This window comes from Molossus molossus, unplaced genomic scaffold, assembly GCF_014108415.1.
Source record: "Molossus molossus isolate mMolMol1 unplaced genomic scaffold, mMolMol1.p scaffold_m16_p_12, whole genome shotgun sequence".
In the NCBI taxonomy this organism is placed as follows: Eukaryota; Metazoa; Chordata; class Mammalia; order Chiroptera; family Molossidae; genus Molossus; species Molossus molossus.
This window is the reverse complement of record NW_023425347.1, coordinates 50,134,784-50,150,162: the sequence shown is the minus strand read 5'-3', so window position 1 is coordinate 50,150,162 and position 15,379 is coordinate 50,134,784. Positions and strand designations below refer to the sequence as shown.

Genomic DNA, 15,379 nt, shown 5'->3' with positions numbered 1-15,379 from the left:
TTTCCATTAGTATGAATTGTAAATTCTGTGTGATTTGGCTCAGTATAGCTCGGTTCATGTGTTATACTAGATAAATATTCATCTTTGTATTAGAATGGCAAAAACATCTAAGTATCTAAATAAGTATTCAAATTATGGCTGAAAAGGGGAAGGCAAAGTCTACTCTCTAAGAGTATTCATTCCTTGGATTATAGATGAAGGATTAGCTTTGTGATGTACATGTCAGAAGAGGTATTTTTACTGTATTTCAACCCTTTACATCTCCAGTGTCAAGGGAAAGACTAGAGAATGTGTCTTTGTCAAGGTTTAAAGAACATTAATCCTTGAAAATGTTTGGAGTTAAAATGTTTTTTTCTTTTTCTTGCCAAAATATAGTTAAATTTAAACCCCAAATTCCACAGTGAAACTACAGTGTTAGTGGAAATTAAGAACAGCTGAATGACTAAAGAGGAAATCAGAGGTGTAAACTAAGGTGTTCAGGAATATTTGCCTCAATATAAACAAGAATTAGAAAGACTGAAGTAGCCAAAAATAGAGCACTGTTTAAATTATGGATTACCCACTGATCTGCATAATATATATGTGATATGCATAATATAAATGTATTCTAATGATGCCATTTAAAATCATGTTTCTGAAGAGTACTTAATAACATGAAGAAATGTTCAGGATGTGAAAAGTGAAAACAAATGCTCACAAAGTATAATCCAATTAATTAAAGAAGAACTCTATATATACAGAAAAATACTAGAAGCATCTCTGGGTGGAAATTAGGATGATCTCTATTTTTCTCTCTATATTTTTCTTTGTTTTCCAAATCCACAACAGACATGTTATTTTCACACTTAGAAAAGAAGCACTGAATTTAGAGTAGCTGGAAGCTTCGATATAAACAATGATCTATTAAGTAATGTTTTGGTAAAATGTTAGTGTCACAATACATCCTAACAACCATCATGTGGTCATTTTAGCTTGAATTCATAGGTAGTTGATATATGCATAACTTAACAGCTAATAGGTAAACAGTCTGACATTCTATAATTGATAAAAATATTTAACTTAATCAACTAACTAATTATTGCTTGTTAGGGTGCCTCTGTGATTCATGGACAGTACAGCCATGACGCGCAGAAGAACTCCATCCTGTGCCACAGCCGGTGTACAATGCAAGCTAATGACTGTGGCTCTGGCTGATAGGACAGATTCTTATTTAACTTGGTCTTATGTCAAAATGACACTCTCTTTTGGATCTATGCTGTGGGAGGACTTCACCTTGTGAGGGAAATCAAATAAATACATCTTGTACTTGGCATGGAACTGGCTGGATGTGGGCAGATTGGGATCTCTTTGAATTCAAGCTCTCCAGTTGGCCTCATTCCCTAGTAAGGTATCTCTCTCCCATTCATCACAGCAGCTCTTTCTTACGGTTCTATTTTTGCCATAAATATCTTTACTGCAAGCATTTTCACTGCACAACTATTTCGGCGTAAGACAATTTCACTAGAAAAAATAAATAAAAGAGGGACATTAAAAAGAACATAATAAAACATACAAAAATTAACAACAGAATTCAAAAAGCAAATGAGAAAAATGAAAATACATTGTCTTCAAAGTCTCTCCTTTATAGTACTATACAGTTTTGTTTGTTGATTCTTCTTTCTCTTCGGCAGCACGCATTTTTTTTAGCTACAATTTCTTCTTCTTCTTTTTCTTCTTCTTCTTCTTCTTCTTCTCCTTCTTCTTCTTCTTCTTCTTCTTCTTTTTATAAAATATATTTTTATTGATTTTTATAGACAAAGAAACATTGATGTGAGAGAAGAATATTAACTGACTGCCTCCTGCACGTACCCTCCCAGGGATTAAGACCACATCTCAGGCATGTGACCTGATCAGGAATCGAACTGGCAACTTTTCAGTGCTTGGGATGATGCTCAGCAAATTGAGCCGCACTGGCCAGGGAACAATTTTTTCCTTCTTTATGTGGGGCACCAACTTGCACCTAAAGAATTAATCACTTACGCTCTCCAAGACTGTTGTAAATTAGCGACCACCTCTTCTACACTTGCCATAGCTTGGTAGACCTTTGGTTTCGATGGAGGGATGACTGTGCTCACTGAAGAATTTGCAGACTGGTATATTAGCATCTTCTGGTACAGTATGCAGTCTGGCTTTACATGTAGTTTGCTATCTGGCATTAAATAAGTTGATCCACTACCTTAAGACCACCATGTTTACTCATCACTGTGTAACCATTATGAGGGGCTCAGATTTATATAATATAAAAATGGGCCCTGGCCAGTTTGGCTCAGGGGTTGGAACGTCGGCCTGCGGTCCAGAGAGACCCGGGTTTGGTTCCCGCTAAGGGCATGTACCCCGGTTGCAGTTTGTCCCCGGCCCTGGTTGGGTCATGCGGGTGGTAGCCACTCGATGTGTCCCTTTCACATCGATGTTTCTCTCTCTCTCCCTCCCTCCCACTCTATCTGAACAAAAAATGGAAAAAATGTTCCTCAGGTGAGGATAAAAAAAAAGAAATGGGAGCATTATGAGAACTTCATCAATGGAGAAATGAAACCAAACTAACAACTAGCTTAAATGCATTAAGTCTGCCCGATAAAAACCAAACTGTCAACCAGTTATTTTATCTCTAATGGCAAAATAGCCTTACAGCCAATTAGTCACGTGGTGAAAATGTTTACTGCAAAAACGCTTATGGAGAAAATATCGAACGAGATTTCACACATTCTCCACTTTCCTAATTCAATTCACAGGGAAAACAGCTGGTTGAGATGGCCTCTGGTTCAGAACCTGCAGCTATCCACTTCTCCGTTTCTCTTGCTCAGTTAGCAGAGGTCCTGTCTCCTACCTCAGACTAACCCCCTATCTGTGCCCTGGATCCCGTTCAGCATGAATTCCAGGGGCATTCTTTTCTTGATTATCTCCTCCTTTTTTTATCTTTAATTTTAACTTTAATTTTTGCCTTTTTCCCATTATCATTTTGACATATCTAAATTTATCTGACCTTGAGACAATAAAATGTTCTGTAGATTTCTCATCTCCCTACATACACTGCTCCACAAGTTATGACTTCTCATAAGAGTTGTCTACCCTCCTTACCTTCAGATTTATTTCTAAACCTCCTATGGCCTGGCCTCTGTGTCCACAAATCCTCGGGATGGGCTGTTCCCAAGGCTGCCAACTGGTTTCCAAATCCACTGGACACCTACTTGACTTGACTTTTTTTGTAACATTGGACCCAGTTGACTGTAGCCCTTTCAGGAAATATTCTCTTCCCTAATATTCAGTTCTCTTCCCTAATACTCAGGTTGCCATTTGTTCTGATTTTCTTACTCATTTTCCTGCTACCTCTCTGGGTACTCCTCTCCAGTCTCCTTTAAGGCCTCCTGTTTCTCTATTCAGCCTGAAAATGTTAGTATTTTTGAGCCCTACTTTAGGTAGCCACCTCTTCTTGCTGTGCATAAACTCACTGGGTGACCTCTTCCACTCCAGTGACTTCAAAACCCATCTATATGCTATAGACTGTACCTCTGCTCTGAGCTCCAGACCAATCAATTTAGAGCACAACTCTTCCAAGCTGTCTTACATCAAATTTATCAGGTCCAACAGTGAAGTCCTTAGCTTCTTCCTCAAAGCTTCTTCCCCACTAGTCTTTTTTATCTCAGTGCAAAGAGTCCCGAAAACAAGACCTAAGATGTATCCTTGATTCATTTCTCTCTGTGTGTTTCTCTCCCCTTTTTACCTCATTAGCCATATTCCTCATTCAATCGACCACAAAGTTTCCAATTAACTTCCTAATATTTTATTAATCTACCACTTTCCTTATCTCCACTCCCATTGACCCTCAACCCAGACTCCCAGCATCCCTTGTCTGAACTACCACAATTGTTTGTTACACGATTTGTTAGCCTCCGTTCTGGGACCTTCTATGCTGCTTATAAAGGATACTCTTAAAATAAAAATTTGTGTTATTTCACTTGAAAAATTCTTCAATACAATTTTCATTGCCTTGAGTATTGTCTAAGTCCTTTACACGGACATTCAAGGCTCATCATCACTTGGCCCAGTTAGCTCTCTGGCCCACATTCTCATTGTTTCTTATTCTCACATCTGTATCACCTTGAACTTCTGTGAATTATTTAAAAGTACCAGTTTTTGTATTTTTTTTCTTCTTCTGGACTTTCACAAATGTGGATCCCCAAGTCTTTTAATTCTCACTACCCTCTTCTTTACTTAACTAATTTAACTTATTTTTTGTGTAGATCTGAAACATCAGTTTATTTGGTGTTTCCCTTGCCAAAAGCCTAGTAGAGAAGTCTTAGTATGGACTCCCCAAATCCTCTATTTCATCACCTCTAACTATTTTATATTACTGATTAAAAATTTATAATTTTTAATTACCCGTCTCTCCCAAAGACAAAAATTGTTATAAGCTAGTAATCATTTCTATCTTTTTAGGTATAACACAGGAAGGCCCTAGCCCAGAATATGAATACATTGTAGATTAATGCATATTTTTGAATTAACAAATGAATAAATGATAGAAAGTATACAGTATATCCTGCCTATTTAGGGGTAACAGATCCTAGAGTTTTCAATATTCATCCCTATTCAAGACTCTGGCCTTTTTTTTTTTCTTTCTGTTATTATAATTAACCAGGATGGCAGTTTTCATTTAGGCACTATGAGTACATCTTCTTATCACTCATAGTTTTAAATAAATTGTCCATAGCTAGGGCAGCAACCCTGAAGCTGGTAAACTGGGCTGTAGAATCAACAGGAGAAGCAAACTGAATCTTGAAAAACACTCAATCTATAAGAAAAAAAAGAATTTCCATTGCATATTTATTAATATCTTTTTTCAAAAATATAGTTCAAGATGAAAACAAAAAAAATCCACATCCATATCACCCAGCCAGTGTGGCTCAGTGGCTTGAGGTATCTTTACTGAGCGTGGTCCCATGGACTGAGAGGTCCCAGTTCGATTCTTGGTCAAGGGTACATGCCTGGGTTGTGGGCTAGATCCCCAATGGGGAGTGTGCAGGAAGCAGCCGATCAATGTTTCTCTCTCACATCGATGTTTCTATCTCTCTCTCTAAAAAGAAAAAAAATCAATAAAAAAAAAATTTTAAAAAGTAACATCCATATCAGCACAGTCTTTAATAAGGATATTACTATTAGAATTATACTTTACACTAAGTCAAAAGTCCTCTTAATACTATAAGTGTTACATATAATTCTGGTACTCCTTACTTATAGAATTCTTACCCACAAATATGAGACTATATCTTATACCTATATTATCATAAATATATTTTTAAAAACCTTCCAAGTCTAACAGATAACAGACAACAAATCAATAACCACTTAATTTATTTGCAAAATTCCCTGCCAATGTTAGGCTCTAGTCAGTATTAGCATAGAAAATTCTTAGCATTATATTAATTAAATGTCTTTTTCCCAACACAAAACACAAACATAAGATTCATCAGCTTTATTTATAGTTAACTCTTGCTCTGTTGACTGTAAATATGGGCTAAGTCATTGTGTGTTGCCAGGTCCATGACTTGAGGGGATTAAGGTGTCACACAATGGCATCGTTTTTTCTTTGACATTGAGAACATCTGTGATTTCCAGGTCATGACAGGAGGTTCAGTCTCCAATGTCTCAGCCTTTCTAAAGGGAACTGTGTTAACTGGCTTGAAGCTGCCTTTTTACTGATTGTGTGAAGGTAGAAAGCTGCAACCAAACATTTCCAGTGGCTCCGTCTCCTTTCGTGTATACCACGGAACAGCATTAAAGACTGATTCCTACAACCCACTCAGCTCACTGGTTTGCTTTGTTAACAGGTATGTTATGTATATTAAACTGTAAAATACTAAAGAGTCCCTGACTTTTACTAAGTATTAAGTATTATGTAACTACTATTCTTCTTCTTCTTCTTCTTCTTCTTCTTCTTCTTCTTCTTCTTCTTCTTCTTCTTCTTCTTCCTCTTCTTCCTCTTCCTCCTCCTCCTCCTCCTCCATCTTCTTCTTTCTTCTTTTTCATCTTCTCCTCATCCTCCTTCTTTTTCTTCAGAGGGTAAGTATAGTAAAAGAAAAAACTGTCACCTCCTAGGTGTATGAGTTTTAATTAAAAAGAATGTGTCTATGACATACCACAAAATGGTAACTCACTATGTCCAGTAGGACACTCCTTCCATTTTAACCCCATCATCCACTAAGGTTTATGTCGCAGCCTTGTAATACATCTTCACAGTCATTTTTTCCTTTCGTACACTATATATAGATGGCAGGTGAAAATCAAGTGCAATGTGATAATTACATCACAAATGGTAAACAGTGTTTTCAAAATGCTCTTCCAAAAAGATCTAGCTTTTCTTTTCCAGAAAATTAGACTTTATAAAATCACTTAAATTATGGTTAAAACTTACAATTTGTACCAGGTTTAAAGAAAGTTTGAAGAAAATTAAATCAACATTATATGTTATGCAGAGAAATGGAAACTTAAAACCTATTCATCTTCTAAGTTTCCCCCTCCTTAGGCTTATTTTGTCTCATCTGTTGACTTACCTAGATTCTCACCATTTGGTCCAACAGCACAGTGTATAATAGGAACCAGAAGGAAGCAAACATAAGAACAAACCTATCCTCATGACTCAACACCTTACTCCTATGAGGATTATCGTCTCCTATGAAAGAAATAAACAGATCCCAACACTGATCCATTAGTACCCTCTTACCACGTGTGTTCAAAGAAGGCACTTTTACTACAATACTTAGCTTCCTAGAGAAGATCTTAAACAAGTAATTATAAAACTATCCCTATTGTTGTCTTAGGGAAAATGATTTTGGTAATTTCATTTTAATACTTATATTTGAGCCCGGCCAGTGTGGCTCGGTGGTTGAGCATCAATCCAGGCACCAAGAGGTAGCCCGTTTGATTCCAACTCAGGGCACATGCCCAGGTTGTGGGCAGCCAAATCCCCAGTGGGGGACATGTGAGGTGGCCAGTCAATGTTCTTTCTCATCTATGTTTCTATCTCTCTCTCCCTCTCACTTCCTCTTTCTCTAAAATCAATAAAGAAACATAAATAAATAAAACACCTATATTTGATGTATTTGCAAGAATGGTTTCTCAAGAATTGGTGAATAGATGTTATTGAGACCTTGAAATATCCAGCTCCCCCCACCACATTAGATCAGAAGAGCTTTTTTTTTCACCTGTTTCTCTAAAAAGACTTACTGAAATAGTTTCCCCACCTAAATCAATTGGAAAATCATTGGTCTAATACAGCTCTATCCAAAAGAAATGTAATTCAAACCACAAATATAAGCCACATATATACTTTTAAGCTTTATAGCAACCACATTATAAAAAAAGTAAAAATAAACATGTCAAATTTGCTTTAAGAATATATTTTAATTTACCTAACACATCTAAAATAGTATTTCAACATAAAATCAATATAAAAATTATTAATGAGATATTTTTACATTATTTGTATTCTTAATCTTAAAAATCTGATGTGCATTTTATACTTATATTATATCTCATTTTGGAGTAACTACATTTCAAGTGTCCCATAACCACATGTAACTAGTGGCTACCATATTGGACAGTGCAAGTCTAGTGTTCAATATTCTCTCAATTAAATTTCATAGGCATTATCACTGTGGTGTCCACTACTGATGCCACCCAGCACCCATTCTCCCATCTCCCCTTCCCATTGCTACACTTATTCTCTCTCTCTTTTTTTTTTTTTGGTACATGCCCCTGGCGGGAACCGAACCCAGAACTCTCTGGTCCGCAGGTCGACACTCTAACCGCTGAGCCAAACCAGCCAGGGCTCTACACATATTCTCATTGGAACCTAAGTGTTTCAGGGCTAACCCCATCCCTCACTTCCAGAATGCACCTAGATCAGATTGATGCTGTGACCCCATACTAGGCAATGAGATCCAAGAGGAAGTTCCCTAAGGTCATCTGGGAAAACATTTCTTTCTTTTTAGGAGAGAGCCATAGAAAAACACTTCTTCTCTCTCCTGCTAGAGGTGAACTAGGAAGCACGTACCAGCCACCATGCCAACTGAGGGGAACAAGCTACAGAGAGGAGGAGGCCAGCGCCATAGACTGCAACAGATGGGACCAGTCTTGGTCCTTGATGACAATGCTGAGCTTCTGGATCAACCAACAGTGTAAGCTGCTCTAACTCTGGATTTTCAGTTACCTTTTTTATTCCACAACCACAATATTGTGCCATCTCCAGTAACAAGTGTAGGCAACATAAATACACTGAAGCGTGTGAGCATCTTTTGAAGCACTGTGTTTCCCTGTCTGTTATTTTTATGGTTTCCCTATTGTTGTTAAAACTACTCACTGCTATCACCAGGCCACCTTCCCAAACATCCTTTCTGTTTTTTCCTTCCTTGGACACCAGGCATCGCAGCAGCTGTTTTCTGGTGCTTCTGTCCCCTGCTTCTAATTAACTTCTCTTTACTACAAAAGCAATGTGGTGTCTCTATCCTGGCCCATCTGGAAGGTAGTCTGTAACTTTTCCAAGGATTTTTATTACTATGAACAACGTGGAAACAATAAAAATAAAAATAAAGCGAAAGATGTAATGTCTTTAAAAATGCTCACAAGTTTTACTGTATAAATAGTACCTATTAGTCATTAGCTACAAGGCCAATTGGTGGTTTTGGAATAAACAACATGTGAGTTCATTTTTCTCATTACCATTTATCAGCTGTGGGCCTTAAAACAAGCCACTTACCCAGCAAAAAATAATTAAAATAAATAAAATTTCTTAAAGAGATAAATATCATCTACCTTGAAGATTTATGTGAAGACTAAAAATCATTTAATATATGGAAAACTCTTAAAGATGGGATTTTCTGACTCCAAATCCCGAGTCCTTTCTACTCTATTTATTACAACTTCCTTTCTTCAATCACAGTGATTTACTGAGTGGCTGCTATGGTCCAGAGAGATTTATCAACAAATATGGCAAAGTCTCTGCTCTTAAGCAGTTTGCAGTGAATTAGGCAAATACATGCATATTAACCAGAGGGAGGCCAGTTAGTTCAGCTGTTCATCGCACAGGCTATAACATCAGACAAGTCTGGATCCGAAAGTCAGCTCTGCTTTTTGTCAACTTTGTGACCTTGGAAAAGTGACTTAACATCTCAAAAACAATTTCTTCATCTGCAAAAGGAGATGACAATAACCCCTCATAGTGCTGTTGGCAGAACGAAATGTGATTATGTCTGGGAAATTGTGAGCTTAGGGCCTGTGGGAAGTAAGCATTTACTGTGGGCCATAATCCTCTTTGCCCTAACAAATATTATGACAATTGTCAGTGGAACTGTGCATAGTGGCATGCGAAACGTATGCACAGGAACTGTGGCGTGTAGAGGAGGGGGCATCTGAATCGGTCTCTGGGAGCAGGGAAGCACACAGTCCCTAAAATAGCAAGTGGAGAGTGTGTGTGTGTGTGTGTGTGTGTGTGTGTGTAGTACGTGCCCCTAGTGGGAACCGAACCCCAGACTCTCTGGTCCGCAGGCTGACGCTCAACCGCTGAGCCAAACTGGCCAGGGTAGCAAGTGGAGAGTTTTGAAAGACAAAGGAAGAGTCCATACTTCTAAGTGTGAAATCATTCTAACGACGGCACATAGATCTTTATGACGGAAGGTCAAGAAGCTGGGGGAGAAATGGAATCTGAGTGGTAAATGTGGACAAATCCAAGATTTTAAGGAGTAAAGAATCTACAGCCTTTTAATGCGGGTGGGGGGGTGCTGGACAGTAACACGCCCGGATTCCATGTTAGAGAGTCACTGTGGACACCCTGGGGTTTGCTGAGGCTCTTTCTCTTCTCTGCAATTTTAAGAGAAAAAGATGAGAACGGGTTTGCAAGAAAGCACTGCATCGTGCAGAAAGCTTTAAAACTGTCAAAACACGTTTTCTGATTTTGACTGTAGTCAAACACTTTCCCACTAAGCAAAGAGAACTCAATAAACAGTTTAATTTGCTTTATAAATAGTTTATTAAGAAAAAAAGAATAATATTTGTGAGTCGTACTAGCTGAAAAATGTTTGCCTAGTAAAACGTTACCACTGCGTGTGAATGTTCTGAGCTTGAACAGACAGACAGAGCTGGATAAAGTTAATGCCACACCTTCACAGAAAATACTAAATTGTGGGTACCGCAATGAATATAATCCTCTAATAGGTTTTTGTAGGACGAGCAAAAATCATGTCACCTTTGACAGGGATTTTTGTAATATGTTCTGTAGAAACCCCAGCTCCTACGAAAGCCAGTGGATCCAAGAATCAACAGAGATTCTGCATGACCTTTTGATCACTGTGCTTATCTGACCCAGCCAGTTTCTGTGATTACTGACTAGTCTCAATCAATCAGTTTATTTTTGTAAATTTTCAATGACGTAATTTGAACATGTTTTAGTAAACTAATGAAAAAGAGACAACCAATATGAAACAGAACATTATAGCATAAAAGAAAGCTGTGTCTACCTATTTCTAGGGGTAGGATTAGGAAAAGTTGTTTAACTGTTTGAATCTTAGCAAATACAACTGAAAGATGGAGATAAAAATAATACCAGACTGATCAATGGTTGTGAAGATTAAGTAAGATAACATATGCAAAGGGCTTGCCCTGGCCAGGTAGCTCTTTAGTTAGAGCATCATCCCAACAGGTCAAAGTTGTGAGTTTGATGGGTCAAGGCACGTACAAGAATCAACCAATGAATGCATAAGTGGAACAACAAATCTCTCCCCCCTCCCCCGAAAGAGTGATCTTGAGTAAAGGACTTAACAGGGTAATTCTCAAATACTTGCACAGCATAGGCATTCAATAAATGTGTCCTTTTCTTTTATGGGTCTCTTCAGCTTCCTCTCCATCAGTCTCACCGCCACTCCAACTCCCCCATAAATGACACACACACACACACACACACACACACACACACACTACTATTGCAATGTTTCTAAAATTTAATTATATGGTAACCATGAACCCCTATCTTTTATTAATATCCCAATTTTGAAATACTTTTGCTATGTATTCTAGGTGGGAGAGGAATCCCAGCACTGACTTCCCAATACCACCTCTTAGCTCACAAACAAGATGCTGCAGGTGCTTGATCCTTCTAGTGACCCCTCCACATAGCTCAAGCTAGGGCAGTCATTCTTGCACCCAGGACTTCGACTCTTACAGAGTAACACAAAGGGGTGGGGATCTTAGACATCGGACTCACCCCGTAGCAACAGCAAACTGCTCAGAGAGCCTGGGCCTGCCTGTCTTCCAAACCTGGCCCTCCAGCTCTCTAAGGCCCATGAGCCTCCATATCCTTTCCACCGGTGCCCTTGGAGCTTGGAGTTAGATTCCGGTGTTGATGACCAAGAACCAAGTTTGGGGAAGAACCCAGAGCTCTGAAGTCAGAAGACATTCCCATACTTCCTAAAACTGATCAACAGCAATATTTAATTAGAAATAGATGCTAGAATTAAAAAAAAAACAACAACAACAACATTTCAAAATGTTCCCTACTGTCTTTTATAGAACAAAGGTTAACATTAAGAAATTTATTTCTGAGCCCAGGCAAATCCTTAGTCTTTTCTGGGAGGAAATTGCTACCATTAAATAAATTTAAAAGCCTGCCACCCAGAATGTTGGCCGTTATCACATCTACTGAGAAAGTTGCCAGATTCACATCAAACCCAGGCTATAACTATAATTCATTCTTTATGGAAAAATCAAGGAAGGACTTTTTTCTTCTCTGGTCTCCTCACTAAGGTTCTAACACAGTGTGAGCTTTCAGAGCCTTAGACAACCACCTCTGTTTCAAGGTAAAACAACATGACACACTTAACTCACTTCTGGTCATTCCTCCGAGCCTAAACCTTTCATTGCAGCTTACCAAAATTCACATTCGTCTTTGCAGATGAAGCAGGATCCTGCGACTTTATGTCATGTCTGTTTCTTATAGTCATAAAACAAAACCAAAAAATAATAAAGAAGATCGAGAGAGAGGGAAGGAAGAAAGGAAAGATCTATGGCGAAACAGTGCTTCAAAGTGACGTATACACTGAAGTATTGTGTTGCCATAAAAGCAAAATTAAAACTCCACATGCAGACTGTAAATATAAACCTACTAACCAAATGCTTTGGAAAAAAGAAACAGTACCCGGTCAATGAGCTGCAAAGCCATGTCCTTAGGAGCAGAGCCCAGACTGGGGACGTGACACATGGCAAGAAGTCAAAGGGAGAGATACAGAAAGGGAGTCCTGGCTCCAGCCCTCAGAACCCGCTCACCCCCAGCAACCCTGTCCAATGCATGTGAACCAAGCAGCCCTTCCCTCTCTTTTCTATTTTCTCAAGCTAGCTTGCCTCACCGCAGTCTGGATTTTCTTCGGGGGGTCAGGATTCTTGTGGCATCCTATAATGTGAGCAAAATTTGCTTGCGTCTCTTTCTCTGGGTGCTCTTCTGATCCATTTCAGAAAATAAATAGTAATTGAACCCATTAGATGGAACCTAACCCTGACTCTGCTCATTACCAGCTGTGCAAGCTTAGAGCAGTGACTTCCTTCTTGGGGAGCTAAAAGGGAAAGCATTTCTGGACAGATAACCCACCTCCCTCCTGGAGGCACAGAGAGGAGAGGGCCCTGTTTCTTGTCAGGGTCACAGAACAGGCATTAGAGAAATTGCAGAATGCCTTCTAACTGTCTCTAAAACACTTCCATGTCTCCACTGGACTCTCAGCTGTTACCGCCTCACCTGGACAACTTCAGTACCTTCCACCTGCTATCCCCACTCCCGCTCTTGCCGTTCTGCAGTTTAGTCTTCACATAGCTTCCAGAGGATCATTTATTTAATTTTTTAATTATCTTTTCTTTATTGATTTTAGAGGGAGAGGAAAGGAGAGAGAGAGAGAGAGAGAGAGAGAGAGAGAGAGAAACATTGATGAGAGAGAACATTGATTGGCTGCCTCCTGCATGCTTCCCACTAGGGATCAGGCCCACAGCCTGGGCATGTGCCCTGACTGGGAATCGAACCAGCAACCTCTTGGTGCATGGGTCGATACTCAACCACTGAGCTACACCAGCTGGGCCAGAAGGATCTTTTAAAAACATAAATCGATTAATGTCACTCCCCTGCTTCAAACCTCGCAGTGTTCTCTTCATACATACATGTTGAATTTCCCGAATATGGATTTGTATGCCCAACACGGTCTTTGACCTCTATTTACAGTACTCCACATCCTCCTCTCTCATTCCCTGTCTGCTGCACTGGCCTTCTTCCTATTCCTTGAACACACCAAGAGAGGGCCTTTACTATTCCCTTTGCCTAGAATGCTCTTTCTGTAGGGTGTTCATCGGTTCTTTCCTTTCATTCAGGACTCAGTTTAAATGCTACCTTTCAGAGGCATTGTTCCCTGACAACCCAATATAGAAAAGTGTCCCGGGCTCCCTCTAGCCCATCCTGCTATTTTATTTTCTTAACAGTTTCGTTTTTTTTACCACAATCTAACTTCTAGTTTATTTACCTATTGATTGATTTTCTCCTTCCACTAGAATTCACAATCCTGAGAGCAGGAAACTAGTCTATTTTACTGCTCTATCTCTAGCACCTAGAACTGTGCCTGACACTTAGTAGGTGCTCAATAAACCATCAGTGAGTGCATGAGTGAATACATGAATTATAAAGGGTACTCAGGCTTGTTCCTATATTGAAAATTGATAATGAAAAATGACATTGCTGTTTTGATTCCCAATGTCAAATTACTCTAGGGTCTCATTCAGTGAAGAGCACATTCCCTGCCCAGGAGGGCCATGCCATTGTTCCGTCGGGTGGTAGCATAGTGATATTCACGCAAAGTGTTGGCTAAATGAATTAATACATCACAGCTCCTGTTCCTGACATTGTCAAGATTATTTCATGTTATTTTGCAGTTCATAAATTTATATCAAGGAACTCCTTGATAACTAATATAGAAGTATAGTGTCACATAATTTAGAAAATAAAACGTCTCTAATTAAATTTAGCGTTGTTCCATGTAAATCAAGGACTAGAATTAGTACCATTCTCCAATTCAATCAATATTAAAAAATGGACTCTTTCTAATGGGAAGAACAGTTTAAGATGAACTGGGCTATTCTGAGGCACCACTTGGAGAAGAGAGCTCAGTCTCGGAATCCCATCGTGACCATTTAGTAGCTCTGTTACCAAATCGTTCGACCTCTTTCAGCTTTTGTTTCTACATTACGTGTACATTGGAGCTAATACTGCCTACGCATGGGGTTGAAAGAAATAAATAAAATTATCTGTGAGAAAATGTCCGGCGCAACTCTTGGCTCTTAGAAAATTCCTTGTGTCACTTAAAAAGCAACAAATTCCCTCTAAGGAAAGGTGTTCAAAGCTTAGACAATTTCACCAAGAATATCCTAGAAAGAGATCAAGCATTAGATGAGTTGTTTCACTAAATGACCTTTATGAACCAAGAGACTTTATAATGTGAACCCTTTTATTGCACAAATATGGAACACAAGTATAAAAACACAATACAACGTGTCCAAGATGAAATACAAATTCCTATTCCCAATCTTCAAGGCAATGGACCAATGTACTCCTCCCTCCCTGCCCCTTCCACCCCGGTTTGACTCATCATATTTCTCGACATTCTCAAATGTACTTCCACGAAAACAGATTTGCTTACCATTCCCAGCACACCTGGCTCAAATGTTCCCTCTGTGCTTCTGCATAGATTGCCTCCTTCCCCCAATCCTGTGCCAAATTATGTCCCTCCCTTCTCTTAAAGCAACACTTCAGGAAAAATGTTTTTCTTTATTAGCACCTCTACATCTCTACCTGACCTCAGGACACGGCTCTAAAGCCCCGCATTCCTGATTCATAAGGCAACCTGAGTGATCTTTCTAATACATAAAGCAGATCAAGTCATTCCATCACTCAAAGCCTTCAGTTGCTTTCCATCATACTCAAGATGAAAATCTAAACTTCCAAACAGAAATGACAAGGTTCTGCCTGGTTTGGCCATGCCTACCTCCCTGCTTCCCCTTGCAGACACTCCCTCTTACTCAGGCCAATCTGTCCAGCTGGCCTTCCTCGCTCCTCCACCGCAGCCGGGCAGGGGCACGCTCCAGCAGCAATGGACCAGCACTGCCTTCTGCCAGACGAGGCCAATCTGAAGTAGCAGAACTATGTGGCCACGAGAAACCACAGGAATGACCCATCAGACTGGTTACATTGGATTATTGGCATGATTATTTATTTACTGTCTGTCTACCTTAGTATACTGAAAGCTTTGTGGAACTGGCTGGCTTGGCT

At 39.3% G+C, this 15,379-nt stretch overlaps 1 protein-coding gene across 11 annotated transcripts in view; it reads right to left on the bottom strand.

Annotated features, from left to right (window-relative positions):
* Positions 1-15,379, bottom strand: part of PTGER3 (prostaglandin E receptor 3) — an 84,336-nt gene that overhangs the window by 58,910 nt on the left and 10,047 nt on the right. The gene's annotated exons all lie outside the window — the stretch shown is intronic.